At 37.7% G+C, this 15,707-nt stretch overlaps 1 protein-coding gene across 1 annotated transcript in view; it reads right to left on the bottom strand.

The window, feature by feature from the left end:
* Nucleotides 1-15,707, bottom strand: part of SPAG16 (sperm associated antigen 16) — a 506,576-nt gene that overhangs the window by 251,562 nt on the left and 239,307 nt on the right. The gene's annotated exons all lie outside the window — the stretch shown is intronic.

Here is a 15,707-nt window from a genome sequence, read left to right as displayed (position 1 = left end):
AAATAAATCCTATTAAGGGTACAAAGTAAGGCTAAAGGAAAGCCACTTTGGATCCCACCTCAAGACAAAGGTTCAGTATAACTCCAATAAATAAATAAATAAATAGAAAGAGGACAGAGCGAGGTATAATTCTTACTAATTTGGCACCAGTCTGCAAAACACCATTTTGAGTAACACTTAACTACACTTACACTCAACCCCCATCTAGGCAGACATGGTGTTCTACTCCCCCAGAGACATGTTTTGTTTCAGAATGCACACATCACCAGACCAACATTTATAACACTGTTATACAGACAAATGTAAACAATGTCACTGATTTTCAGACATGTCCCATGAACATTTTTGTTAGACAGAAAAACAGAAATATTTTTCAAGGTATTTTTTCTTCTTTTCTTTCTTTCCCTTTGCAAAACAGGAGGGATGACAGCGATGCAAAAGTTTCAATTTATGTGAACATATGTTTTCTGGATATTGTACCCTTTAATATCACACTTATAAATGCTCCCAGGGAATATATGAAATCCAGATGGATTCTAATTCAGATCAGAAAATACCCCTGATTAATTTGTTCAGTGCAAGATTTGTTTGTCTGCTGAGATAAGGGTAAAACAGGTTAAACAAATTTGAGGGTGGGATCGAGCAGAACTGAGCTGTGCAAAGTAATATGTTTTGAAAACTGTATTACTCCCCTCAAAGATTACCTCCCAACTTCTTGAGATTTTTCTGGTGCAAAACAAAACAAATAGATTTTCTGTTTGTAAAATGTCTCTATCAAAATATGTGCATTCTAAAGAATTCCTTTTCAAATACAGAATTACTTTCCTGCACCAGACGTAGCATTTCTGATGGAAGAAAATAACAATGCCAGAAGAAAAAGCCTTCATATTTGCTATCCTTCTCAGCACCAGACAGCAAATATAGCTGATAGCTTATAGCCTCTAGCAAATTGTGTGCAGCCATGGATATATTTATTTTTCAGAATGGAGAACACCGACACAAAAATATTAAACCTCTTAGGGAACCTGCCTTGCATTCTGCTCAGATGAGTTGAAATGGAAAGCTGTGTCATATTGCCTCATTATCCAAATTTTTCTAAATTTCCATTGATGATTGAAGCAATTCCCTCTGCCTAGTCTTGCAACAAGCTGCCATTCACAACAAACCTACCACAGATGGCAAATTACGGTGGCCTGATAATTTTGGCTACGAGAGCTTTCTAATAATAAAGGATGAGGATATACAAAATCCATCAACGAGAGATAATGCATATTGTTTTAAAATTATCTGTATCTATCTATCTATTGGTCTACTTTTGTTTAATCAAGATTCTTCCCTTAGCATGATGATTTAATGTTTATAAACTCATCTATCAATCATTCACATGACTTTCAATCTCCTACCTTTTTAAAACCGGTTTTTAAAAAGAGCAACAGAGGCATATGCTTAGAGTTCTATGACAATCTATTCCCAATATTCCAGGGCTAAATCCTTAGGGAGAGAGGGACTGGGGAAAAGTCAAGCAAGACTGGGAGTGAGGACATGATACTATTCCTGAGTTTTTAATTATGGCGAAGGAAAATTTCTAGTATTAGTCTTTGTAAACAGCCGCAGGTAAGAGCAGGGAATGCAACTAACTTGAACATTGTGAGAACAAAGTCAAATATCCTGAGCTTCTTCGGATTCATACATTTAAGTAGACAGATGTGGTTGCTCATGAAGTACATCACAAAAAATTAGGAATGGAAAGCATTTAATTTTTTTTAATGGTTAAAATGTCTTTGAGTGTTAAGAAATCCTGACAAGAAGAATCCTAAACTGATAAAAATCCTCACAGTTCAGGGCTTATTCTGCAGAAATTTCACACATTTCCCAGAAATCAGCAATTCCTGTGTGTGTGTGTGGGGGGGGGGGAACCCCTGCTGTTTACTGTACACACACACACACACACACACACCCTAGGTGCAAATTTTGCACAGAATAAGCTGTCAGGTACAGCATTTTCTGCACAGGGTATAGCATTTCCCATACAGGAGATGCTCCTTCCTGTGTAGAAAATGCTGCTTCTGTGCAAAATACTACATGTGTAAATTTTGTACTAATAAGTCCCAAATTGCAAATAGTCTTCAAAAACTGTGCACTTTTTGAAGAATTTATCATGGTGGGAAGAAAATTGCTAAAATTACTCATTGCTTCTTTTTTAAAAATTGAGAAGAATGGCATCCCTACAAAAGAAGCAGTAACTATATATTATTTTTATTCCTGACACCAACTAACAGCATATGTAGGAAGGTGCCCTAAATAAAGTCAGTATTGCAAGTTTGGAGAAAGCGAAGGGCTGCGATGACGTATAATATATATTATGTAATTAAATAAATTATACAGAATGGGGAAGACACAGACAAGCTTTGTTTCTAATAATTAGGAATGGCAAACACTAGTTTGGGGAATATAAGTGAGCAACAGCTTCCTATTCAGTACTTTAAGTAAGCGTTAATCTGAACAAATAGATGCACAATTGATAGGTTTTTTTATCTGCATGATACATGGTAAATTTCATAGTAATAGCCTGCTAGGGTTTCAGTTAAGAACCTTTCATCCTGACTTGTGTGCTACTCTCATACCAGATCATATAGTTCTAGCTTTGCTGCCTACTTGTCAAGTTGGTTTGGATAACATTAAGTTTTTAGACTTGAGAAAATTTACAGTCTGAATAGCTGGGCAGGATTCTCATATATGTGAGACTTACCATATAGTATCTCATTTAATTGTTCTATGGATTACCCACATAGCCAGAAAGAGGAGACATCCCTGCCTGCATGAATGTCCCTCCACACCACCTCAACTGGGAACAGCTATGTGTTAACAAAATGTGTGACTAACATCGTAATAAATAAATGTTTCCCTGACCATGGAGGAGATACATAAATTCAACACAGACAATGAGGAAACTGAAACAGTAAAAGAGTTCCTGTATCTTGGATCAAACATTGATCAGAAAAAAGGCTGCATCCGAAAAATCAGAAGAAGACTAGGTATGGGGAAAGCAGCTATGAAAGAGCTAGAAAAGATCCTAGGAAGACATACAACTGATCACTTTAAAGTTAAAATTGTACAAAGCATTGTACAATTGTCCCATTGCCCATCTATGGATGTGAGCGCTGGACAGTGGGGGGAAAACAGGTAAGAAGAAAATTTGAGATGTGGTGTTGGAGAAGAGTGGCCAAGTAGACAATTGGGTCCTAGAACAGATCAAGCCTGAACTCTCCCTGTAGATTTCAAAACTGAAGTCGTTGTACTTTGGCCACATCACGAGAAGGCATGACTCATTAGAAAAGACAATAATGCTAGTAAAGAGAGGGCAGAAGAAAGAAGGGAAGGCCTCACACTATATGGATGGACTCAATTAGAGAAGTCATAGCTATGAATTTGCAGGAACAGAGCAAAGCAGTGGAGGACAGAGGTTCTTGGAGATGTCTCATTCACAGGGTCACCATGAATTGGGGTCAACTTGCAGGCTGTTGTCCCTTGATATTATGCGACTCCCCCCTATATGTACAGTATTATCGAGAGCATTTGGCTGGCCTGGATCTGATGTATGGTTTTAATTTGTATCTTTGAAATGTTTTTACTGAAGTTTTATTTATATATTGCAATTTTTACCCTGCATTTTGGATTTGTCATTGCAATTCTTATCTGTACACCACTATGATCAATGCGGAATAGCGGTTTATAAATAAAACTTATTATTATTATTAACAGGAATTATTTTTAACACCTTGTTCTGATGAAGAAGCCAGTGGAGCTTTAAAAGCTTGTAGTATATGTTTTGTGTGTTTGGTTGGTCCAATAAAGGTATCACTATTTTGTGGATTCTAGATGCCATTGCAACCTGGATTATAAGGGCAATCAAGATTCATCCCAGTTATGGATCTGAAGTAGCTTAATCACCTGCTTTAGTAACAGCCTGATCAAATTACTGTGGGACTGACTTTGAAGAGTCTTTGGAAACCTCAGCTGACAGTATGAAAGGAGCAAACAATTTGTAGGCAATAAATGGCCTACATACTCGATGATGATCTAAATTCAATTGCCAGTCCAACTGCAGTGGACCCACTGATGTAACTGTTGAATAGCAAGTCAACACAGACGTATCTCATTAATCCAACAAGGTCTATTCTAGTAGAGTGCAGTTATTCAATTAAGCCAGTAGCTTTACGCATGCTTTGGAAATCCCTTCCAAGAGAGGGCCAGGATAGATGAGTTTCCTTGACAAGTAAAATGTTTTTTTAAAAGGAAAAATATTAAACAGGCTTTTAGACTGTCTCGTTCCTACTGCTCTCTATTTCAACCACTATTTTAATTAGCAGTGATATGCTTTTAACTGGCTGTTGATGTTCATCTGCTGTAGTTTAATTGTTATATTGCAATTATTATGTTAACTCTGATTGTTTACTACGCTTTTCCTATGATGCTCTATTATTTTTCTTGTTAGCAAATTTCAAAAGTGAACATGAAAAGATGTGATAAAAATTGATACCAATATATGTATTAAAAGCAGACACTAAGCTACAGATAGATTTGCAGGACAAATTACATTTAGTATTTTATTTGGAACAGGAAGGGCGGAATATTTTAATCAAATCTATTACCTACATATTGATTTTTCTTTCCCTGCTAGATCCTGCAGAACATTCATAAAGCACACGGCATTGAATCATTTGAGAAAAGATATGAGATTAGTTTTAGCAAAACGTTAGCTTCACTTCTAATCTCTTGGATCCCACTAAGATTCTTTGCTCAAAGTGGGATAGAAAAATAGCTGGATATGACCTCAAACCACCCTGCTTTTCAATAATGTAATTAACTTTGGCCTAAAGTGAAACAAAATGATTTTATTTCCTTTTCTTCTACCACTTCAACCACTATTAATGAGTGAAGTGTCACTCTAGGAACTAGGAAGAAGGTCTGTGACTAATAAAAATAATGATTCTGAGAACACAAAAAAGAGTCTATCCAGTTGTAAGAGGCAAAGTGATTTATTATTCTTACACATTTGGTTTGAAAATTTTGGTATTGGAATTGTATAAGTTAAATATTATTTTTAGCCATGCAAAATTGAGCAACCATTCTACTTTCATATTTGGAAATCATCAAGGGTTTTCAAATCTCAAGCTATTTTCCAGATACAGCAAACTTCCTATTCGCTAAACGTTAAAATGGAATATTGGTTGTGTCATTCAATTTATCTGGGAGGAATAATAATACTCACTCATTATACTTGGGCTTTTTTTCCTGAAAAATATGGAAGTAGAATGAAAAAAGCCCAAGTATAATGAGTGAGTATTATTATTCCTCCCAGATAAATGATAATCACAGACTCCTGCTCATGGAGATTTCCCATTGCACCCATCAAACTGAAACAAAATAAAACAAAAATCAGAATAAGCTTCAGGAAACAAGCTCTACAATGTCAGTTCATGCTGAATCTTCTCTGATATCATTTCATTTCTTAATCCCTGGATCTGAGAAAAGCAATGTTTGTCCTTGATCCATCTAGAAAATTTCAAGGCATATCCTATTAAGAGTGTTTCTCAGACCGGCTCAATGAAGGTGGCTTCACATAATAAGTGAAAGAGCCCTTTACCTTTTAACATAAATTACTGACATCAAGCTGAGGGACAATGCTTTATTATGCCCTTGCTGAAACTGTGGGATGTCACAGAAATGTAGGGTAAATGGGTTGAACTGAAGTGGTGAGGTTCTCAGTAAGGGGCACACTGGACTCTCTAACCCACTATCCCAATAAAAATCAGCTTAGACCTAACCACACTGACACTAGATCTGGCTGTTCAGGGAACAGGGAGATACCCTTCTTATGTATAGGGTCTACTTCACTGGATCCTGCCTACCTTCCAGAATGAGAAACCAACTCACAGACCATGAAAGGCCCTCCAGAAGAATCTAAGAAAATGTGAAATGCTCTGAGTCTTCTGTGTTCCATGTCACAAGTGTTAAAATGCTGTAGAAGTTAGGTGAGAAATCAAATTTATTAAGATAGATTGATATTATAGGAGGACAAAAGGTCAATTTAAATATGATATATGAAATCCAGAGGCTGTTATTGGAATTAGCCAGCTAATAGATGTGCACAGAAATAAAGCCTTCCTTCTTCCTTTGATGTAAATAAGCTTAAGGCTCACATCAGCTGGCCTTTCAACAGCCCTCCTCCCATCCAGTCACTTATGGACAGAACTAATGGGCAGGAAAAAGAGGCTTGATCCTGCTTTTTCTGAAAGCATGTCGAAACCTCATTGTCCAAGTGTCCCACTCCCAAAGCAGGCCAAATATGCTCCCCACCATTCGTGCACACTGTCCCACAAACACACCAACTGCAACCTTGCACACAAGTACCTCCCACGTCCGCCCAAAAACCATCCCATTCAGATGGCCACCCCTTTGATCGGCCACACAGTTGCATGTGCAATGCTTTGTCTGTCCAGCACATTGATGCATCAGCAAAGCACAATTATGGCACACCCCTCCATACATGTCCTCTTTACTCCGCTTCACCCCATGACCCCCTGTTGGATTCTCTGGTTTGTGTATGTTGTAATTAAATCCAGCGGAGTTGTTGCACTTTCATTGTTTTGCTTTGCTGCAACCCCACACTTGCATTGGGGCATTTATACGGAGGTGTGAAGATGCATGTTTTTTGCCCTAAGCTGGAGTGTCCAGCTACTTTTTGCTCTGGTTTTTAGCCCTGGACACAGCTTTGTTTCAGTTTCCACCCACTTTGGAAGCGTGCATCATATAAACACCCCACCTTCAAAGTGACAGGAAGCTGCTTTATTTTGCCTGTTTGTTTTACCTCTTAGGGCCCAAGCAGACAGGCCAAAATAAAGCTGCTTTGGGTCACTTTGGAGGTATGCTATTTAAAAGACACATGCATCTTAAGAGGCCAGAAGCGGTGCCAAAGCTACGCTGCAGTCCTTAGGATCTGAGTGTGGCTTTGGTGTGGCTTCTGACCTCTTCGGACACATGCAGCATTTAAACAGCATACCTCCAAAGTGACCCGAAGAAGCTTTATTTTGGCCTGTCTGTTCAGGCCCTTAGACTACTTTTTTTGTGAATCTCCAAAAGGGATACAAATAATTTTTTGTGCAAAATCCCCACATGTACTTCTATACAGAATTATTTCCTGGAATACTTTGAGATATGTAAATACCAGACAAAACTGCACAAATTCATCACCTCTGTGTTATTCTTTCAGACTATGTTTCCAAAGTGTTGGAAATCCAGGAAACAAGTAATGGCAAAATATTCTTCCCACCCTTACTTTCCAAACAAGAGGAAGAAGAGTTGCCAAGTACACAAAACTCATATAACAAAAAGCATTTGACACATGCCATTTTCAAATTAGTGGTGGAAACAAAATAAAGCTGATATATGAGAAAAATTGCCGAACTGGTTGGTCAAATGAATAGTATTACCATACATGCTAACGAAGTCTCAGATAACTGATGACTGATTCACACACAAGGGAAGGCTATTAACAAACAAAAAAACCATAGAGCAAGGACTGAAGATGCCCAGCGCTTGGAGGAGTTTATAGAAAACAGGAGAGGAGAATAGTGTGCCAGCAAAGAGGACAGTGCTGACTAGCTGTTGGCCAGCATACTGTAGACTGTAACACAATGAGGATAGTAAATCAGAATTATAGTAGGATAATAACATCTTTGGCTACTTGCCTCTCCTGTTCCCACTTTCCATTTCAATAATTGCATGAGAGCACCTTTTCTTTGATGGGGAAAAAACAGTCTGCTTTTCCATAGGATATATAGTGTGATAGGTGCCTTTTTCTGATATTTCAGCAGTCATATGGCATGAGTGGGTGTGATTCTCCTTTTCCCCTTCTCTCCCTCACTATTCGAAGGTGGTGCAGAAGAGTAGGTGTGAGACCACTGATTACAAAAGCAGCATAATAGTGCACTTTCTGAGAAGTGTGATAGCAGTTGTTGTTCCCGTTTGCTTCAACAACACAACTGCAGTGACTCAATAGGATTGTGTGAAAAAATCCTAAACACGAACATCTCACATTGAAACATTATTTTGCAGGTCCCATATTTTCCCAAAGATTCTTTATCTCTCAGTTAATGAGCTCAACATGGCTATAAACACAGATCTCTAATAGTATAATGCTTTATGTAGGACTATGAAATGAGCATAAAATATGTGTCTATCACAATGAAAACTGCACAATATCATTTATTTAATTATTGCACCAAAGTTATTGAAGGTATGTAACCATATAATTCTTCCATCAGAATATATTTCGGGTACATAGAAATTAAAGACATATACTGTGCCACGGAAAATATTAGATTTAAAACATGATATTAACTGAAGCCTCCAACGCAAAGTGTCTTATTAGACAGAAGATAATAACAGGACTTCTGAACTCACTGTTGTCCTCACAGAAAACAAATTTGCCAAAAGCCCTGTGGAATAACAGCCACTTAAAACAGCAAGGGTCAAGTCACACAAGTTAATGCTTTTTCTCAGCTTCAGTACAGATAAGTATGTTTTATTTAACTAGAGCTTTAAAATGTTACTTTAGGCTGACTTTTTAAGAAATCTCTTGACTCTGACAAGGTAATCCTGACCATTAAAGCTCCTAAACTGCAAAAATACTTCTAGTGCAAAATGATACACCAATCTTATAATCTCTCATGTATAGTCTGCAGCGACAGGAAGGAAGCTTTATTAGGATTCTTTCTTCTATTACAATATTCTTCCAAGCAAAGAATATCATCAGAAGGGACCTTAGAAATTATTTTGATATTAATGAAGGTCTGTTCTCTTTAAAGAGTAGGAAGTGCCTTATATTGAGGCAAAGCAGTATCCTCCTTAGTACAGCCCATCCCCAGCTGTCTAAGCTTTTAGACAGAAAAATGATCCCAGTTATATTGGAAGATGTCACAAGGGGATGGATGAGCATGGGACTTTTTCCATGTAAAGTACAAGCTCTACATCTATCTATATAAATCCAAAGTTATAACAAAGGGAGTTAACTGCAAAAATCCCACATACCAGAATAAAGCTGTGTACCCTTGGCTCTGGTTAGGGAAAAAGTCTGGAGGAGCAGGAACTGGATTAGGTCACTGATGGAACTTCAAATGGGATTTTGTTGGCAAATTGAGCAGCCTGAATAACCCTGAGACCCAACTAGCAGAACTGCTACCATCAGCATAGCCTCTTGCCTCACAGATGAATGCAATCCCACCACCACAGAAAGGAAATGCCATGGTGAGTATTTTGTGGCAAACATAGTTTCAATCATGTTCGAGTGTATGAAATATCTGCAAATGGCTGCATACTCTTATTTTCCTCCTTGCTTATTCAGGGAGACTCACCAATGAGGAAATAAAAAGGAGAAGTTAGTAGAGATATTCAAATTAGTGTTAAAGCATTTCCCTGAGAAAGGATTTTCATCTGAAAATTCAGTGAGAATGAAAAATGGACATATTTTGGAAAGCTGTTCTTTCGTGTTGGCTAAACTAGATGACCTACAAGATCCACTCCAGCTATGGGTTATTAATCATATATGTGAGTAATAAATCAAAGAAATATATAAATGAATTTTAATCTGTGTTCAGCCTCCTCCAATTTAGCAAATGTGGCCATCACTTTCAGATATCAAGTCAGGACAATCAGAGCAGCAGCTTTCAATTCTTTAAAAAACATGAATGAAATATAGAGCTGGGCTTCATCAGCATACTGATTGAACTTTAGTCCAAAAGATCTCTGTTTGCAGTGCCATGTCTTTAAAATGTTAACTATGATCTCCAGAAACCTCAGACTTCAACAATAAGAGAGTGCATTCTCAATGACCACCTTGTGTGTACTTCCTGAAAAAGGGGATCAAATCCAATGGAGAAAGACAAGGTTGGCATATGTGTGTGTGTTCAAATTAAATATGCAATGTATTAAAATAGTAATTGGAACAATATATTCCAAAGCAGAACATGAAATTTTAGCGTAGAATATAAGATTCTAAAGCACATACAGAAATAAAGAATGGGAAAGGAATATAGCCTACTAAAATAGCGACATAGCAGCGGCTGATTTCCAGCCTTAATGATTTAAATCAAAACAAAAACTTAAAAGCAGCTCCTCTTGCTACACAGCAAGTCTGAGAAAATAAGACCCAGCTTCCTTTTGAAGTCTGACCACTTGTCACCTGAAATTCTACAAAGAAAAAAAAAGACATTCCCTCTTTCCAGCTGCCGTACCCTGTAGAGGACAAACTCTGTTTGAAGTTTTATTTTCTTTTATAAAGCTCAAGGCAGAATTCTAGTCTCAGAACTGCAACAGGGATCAGAATATAGACATCTGGTCTCCTTAAGTGCAGGGAACTAGTTTTGCTATTTCTTACCGTGGCAAATGAACAAGGTATAAGACACAGTGCATACTATGAGAGCAGTGCAGGTTTTCACACTGGGTTAGTATTCAACAGCTCTTAGAGCAATACCAAGTCAAAATGTTATGTTCTAACTAAAAAAAAAGGGCTAGACATGATACAGTAATATTTTCATGGCTCGGTACTATGCCACATTATTTTCATGGCAGTCTTAAATTTAGAATGCCAAACTGTTGATGAATAGTGTGTCTCGTGGTATTGCATGGCTACTTTATGCTTCTAACAGTGTTACATTTGAAAATGGTACTGAAATGAGAACTATAGGACATTTTGCCTCTGTTCCCCTGCATAATAAATTCCAAGAGAGCATGTGGTCATTCCAAACACAATGATCCCACAACTTCTGCTCCATTGTCAAATTCTTCCCATCTGGACCATGAAACTATCTGGAGCAATTGTTGGACCTTACATTCTTGGCAGAATTTGACAGGAATGAGTGATGAAAGAACAACATATGCTCCCAGGCCTACCCAGAATCTCTTGCAATATACTGAAGGCTGTATTTTGCAGTATCCTGTTGTATTCTCATGTGGATCAGAAGGAAGGTGTAATTGTTGGTAGGCTTCATAAGTCTTGTCGTCTCTATGTCATCATAGATTTTTGCCTTTAAAGACATCACACCTCTTGAGTCCTCCTTACAGGTCCATAAACCACTTTCTATGCACTTCTCAATAGGAACCTAACAGAACCAAGCCTCTCTTATTCCTCTGAGAATTACCAAGAGCTCTTCCATTGACAGAAACCACCACTCAGCCACTTCAATGGTCTGAGACTGCTGTCCTATTCCTGTGCCTCATGAACACTAAGGCAACAAATCTATACTAAGAGAACTAATATATTACATGGTGACTTTTTATTTTACAAACTAGTGCAATTTTGAGGAATACAGTGGGTCCTTGGTGTCCCAGCACCCCTGTAGATCTCAAAATTCATGGCTCCTCATTATATACGGTGGAGTAGTAAAATTGTGCCCCTTATATAAAATGGCAAAATCCAGGTTTGCTGGTTGGGTTTTTTAAAAACATATTATCAAGCTGTGGATGGTTGAATCTGTGTGTGCAGACTCTGTGGATATGGAGGCTGACTGTGCACTAAACTTATTTCAGTGCATAATAATTCACTGGAACTCTTTGCGAAAACTATGCATAAATCTTATTGCTTCATTACACTTCCAGATGGTGTTTCTTAGGGTGGGATATCCTATTCTTGGCCAAGAAATGAATAATACCCCCCCCCCCCACACACACACACACACACATCAACACCACTGGCTAGCTAAAACCTACGTATTACTCATTTGTGGTTTGTTCACATAGGATTTCTGTGTCCCATAATGGGTAGTGATAATCTAAAACAGTGGTCCCCAAACTGTACTCTTTAAGGGATTTTGGATTTCAGCTCCCAAAATCCCAGAATGGCTGAGGCTTCTGGGACCTGAAGTCTAAAATCTCTTAAACGGCACAATTTGAGGACCACTGATCTAAAACAACTAAGAGCTTTTTGGCAACTTGAAAACTCAAGTTTTATTTGGCACATGGACTTCAGCCCTCTTCACTTATGCATATAATGGAATAGAACGGAGTCCATGAAAGTATATGACATATTAAATTGTTTAATCTTTAATATTTAAGATGCCACCTGAAACTTTCATTTTTGCTGGAACAGAATAATAGCTATGTCACCCAAAATTGATATTCCAGTTTTTTTCCTCTAGAAAGAGAAGAAATAAAAAAATAATAATAACAGCCATACAGTGCTGTGATAATGGGTTCTCTCATTATCTGGGCAACACAGTTGAAATTGACACCTTAAGCGGATGACACCAGTGCTCTTCAAACATCTGCCTTTGGACAGAAAAAAGCTGTGGCATTCACCTGTGTCCATTTAAAATGCTGAAGAGATGGTGTGAGTGGGGTGAGACTCAGTGGGAGGAAAAAGGAGACGTCCCAGGTTTTTTAAACTATTTTGGTTTAAAAAATAAAAAACTATTTTAAATTTTTCTTTAAAAACATCACCTTTCATCAAATGTTCATGTTTTGAATGTGTGGCAAGTACAGCCGCAGCTCCTCCCGCCATAGTATTTCAGCGGCATACAGTGAAAGCATCTTTATTCAGAGTTGCTTATTTTAATTTTAATAACTGATTGGGAAAGATGGTCACCTTTTGAAAATTGTGTGCTGCTGGTCAAAGACTAATGAGAAACACTTGGAGGCTAAGATGCTGGATGCCATGGAAACAAAAATGTTTTATTACGCCTAACAGCTCTACAAGGGAATGTGTGTTCTAATTGTTTTTCCCCTCTATTCATTCCAGAAAGGACTTTGATGTTCATAAGATTAGCAGGTACTACACTGTTTAAAGCAATCTGATCATTTCAGCATGCATGCATATATGTATTAATATCCAGGAACTACAACAAGCATACTAACTAGAGGGTTGTAATAAACAGCCCAGTCCCATTAAGTCTCTAGGATAAGGATGTAAAGACTACAGTTGACCCTCTGTCTCTTTAGATTCTTTATCCACAGATTCAACCATCCACAGCTAGAAAATAGTCAAAAACATATAAATTCCAAAAAGCAAACCTTGATTTTGCCCATTTCACATAAAGGACACCATTTCACCATACAACTGTATTTAATAAGACTTGAGTATCCCTGGATTGTGGTGTCCACAAGGGGTCCTGAAACCAAACCTGAATAGATACCAAGGACCAATGTATCTGTAAATGGGAAGAGGTGACAATAAATAAAATAAATAATTATTGAGTAAAACAAAAGAGCATTCCCACCTATTTTGGGGCATTTGTGCCCAGACATTTTATAGCAGGAATAATTAAGGCAATAAAAATTTCAATAAAATCTCAATAAAAATATTCTTTTGCAGAAAATATTGGAATCAATTCGAATAAAAACATGAAAAGAGATCATCAAAAAAATGTACAGCTCCCATAATTTCACCCAATGAAGTGAAAATGTTTGAACATTTTTATTTTAAAAGACATAAACATATAAATGAAGATCTATATTTCTAGTAGCAAAAGGTTTACAAATGTACACTGTAGATAAGGACATAATATGATGGAATGCAAACAAAAATTAGAATTTCAGGGGAAAGTTCAAATCTGGCATGCAAGTTTTTGGTACACAAGGCTTTTTAAATAATAAAGAATACTCAATTGTGACATCTTCTGCTTGCATTTTGAAACAGTCTAGTCCAGAATTAATTATGCCACGAGTTTAAATGATATGTGAAATTCAGTATGCCTTCCATCCTTGCTTAATTACTCTAGTCCTCACATACCCATAAAACTCAAAGCTTTCATCTCCATCAACAACAACTGATTGCTGTCAGTCTTTTCACTGTGGATGAATTTCTCACCAATCCATGTCTACTCCTTCCGATCTGCTACTTGCATTAGAGTTCTGTCTCATTCATTCATCCTTTAACTTAGGGCCTGAACAGACAGGCCCTTCGGGTTACTTTGGAGGTATGCTGTTTAAATGCTGCATGCATCCTAAGAGGCCAGAAGCCATGCCAAAGCCACACTCCAGTCCTAAGGACTGGAGCACAGCTTTGGCGCAGCTTCTGGCCTCTTAAGATGTGTGTGTCATTTAAACAGCATACCTCCAAAGTGATTGGAAGCAGCTTTATTTTGGCTGGTCTGTTCAGGCCCTTAGATTCTTACTCTTCATCTTCTGGTCTATCCTTAAGTCCTATATGAGACACTTCCAATTAAACTGACCATCTTTTTCCCTTACAGGGCTACACTGTTATCAAGAGGATGTATATGGGAGGGAGATGTCACAGGGCATGAAATATTCCCCCTCAGTAGAAGCTGAGATGCAAGACTGACTTCACTTTCTCCACCAATATTTTCTGTTTGCCTTACAATCAAGCAAACAAAAAAACAAACAAAACACTAATTTGTCTATTCTAATAGCAGCTTTCCAAGACCTCAGGAAAAATTCTCCCTGATCTGGTGGTTTTAGCTAGTAATGCTGGGAACTGAACATGAGATCTTTTTCAGTCAATGCTTCTGTGGAGTTGGTAAACATTTATCACAAGGCTCTAGAATCTCTTGAGGTGTAACAGGGTTCTGCCAGCACCAGACAATGGTTCATCCTAAGAGGAAGACTCAAACAAATATTCTGTAACAAGCTATCATTACAAATAAGATTCTCCTGGGTAAAGTGGAAGTTTGCAACAGCGGCAAACACTTTGTCATTCTGCCTTCTGTTTCAAGAGTGAAGAAAGAAGACTCTTGTCAGCATGTCACTGATTCTCAGGATCTCCCCAAGCCACTGAAATCAATACCCCTCAAAAAAACATCCCACAAATAAGAAGTAAATGGGAGGGAAGAAAGACTAAACAAAAGAACAAAAGGAAGCCACTTGTAATGTTCCAGAACCTGGAATTAATACCTTTAAAGTATATGTTAATCATGATGGTTGGGGAATTCTGCGACTTTTCAAAACTCTGTATTGTCCAGTTCCAATTTGTTTTAGATGCAAACAGACATAGTGGTCTACTGTGGTCTTCAGTAATACTGAAAAAGGGAATCACTATTGAAGGAGTTCAGTTGTGTTCTGTGAATCATTTAGATAATCTGTCCATAGGATATGAAGTTGCCTTAGCTGTGTATAATTTTATTTTTATACCTTATAAATAATAAGGTCTTATAACATGAATTATGAAAGCAAACTATTTCACACTCTGTCCTTAAAGGTCTATTTTTTTCCCTAAAAGAAATTGTTTTGCTTTTCTATTTCTAAATAATGATTGCTAAACTGTCTTAGTTTCTTTGGGCCCATACAGACAGGCCAAAATAAAGCTGCTTCGGATCACTTTGGAGGTATGCTATTTAAATGACGCACACATCTTAAGAAGCCAAAAGCTGCACCGAAGCTGCACTCCAGTCCTTAGGACTGGAATGTGGCTTTGGCACGGCTTCCGGCCTCTTAGGACACATGTGTCATTTAAACAGCATAACTCCAAAGAGACCCTAATCAGCTTTATTTTGGCCTGTCTGTTCAGGCCCTTTGATTGCTGAGAAAAAAGGCAGCATACTTTACTCATAGATGGAGAGAGATACAAATGGGAGATTCAAAATAAACAATGAAGGAATAAATCAGTTACAGTATTTAAAAATGATTTCAAAAATGTCACCAGTTTGTCCTTGTGATAAGCACAGACAGAATGGTGAGATCTCAAACGCTTATTA

This window comes from Sceloporus occidentalis, unplaced genomic scaffold, assembly GCF_023333645.1.
Source record: "Sceloporus occidentalis isolate IW3139 unplaced genomic scaffold, rSceOcc1.0.p SCAF_12, whole genome shotgun sequence".
Lineage (NCBI taxonomy): Eukaryota > Metazoa > Chordata > Lepidosauria > Squamata > Phrynosomatidae > Sceloporus > Sceloporus occidentalis.
The sequence above is the reverse complement of the archived record's forward strand: the minus strand, read 5'-3'. Positions and strand labels throughout refer to the sequence as shown.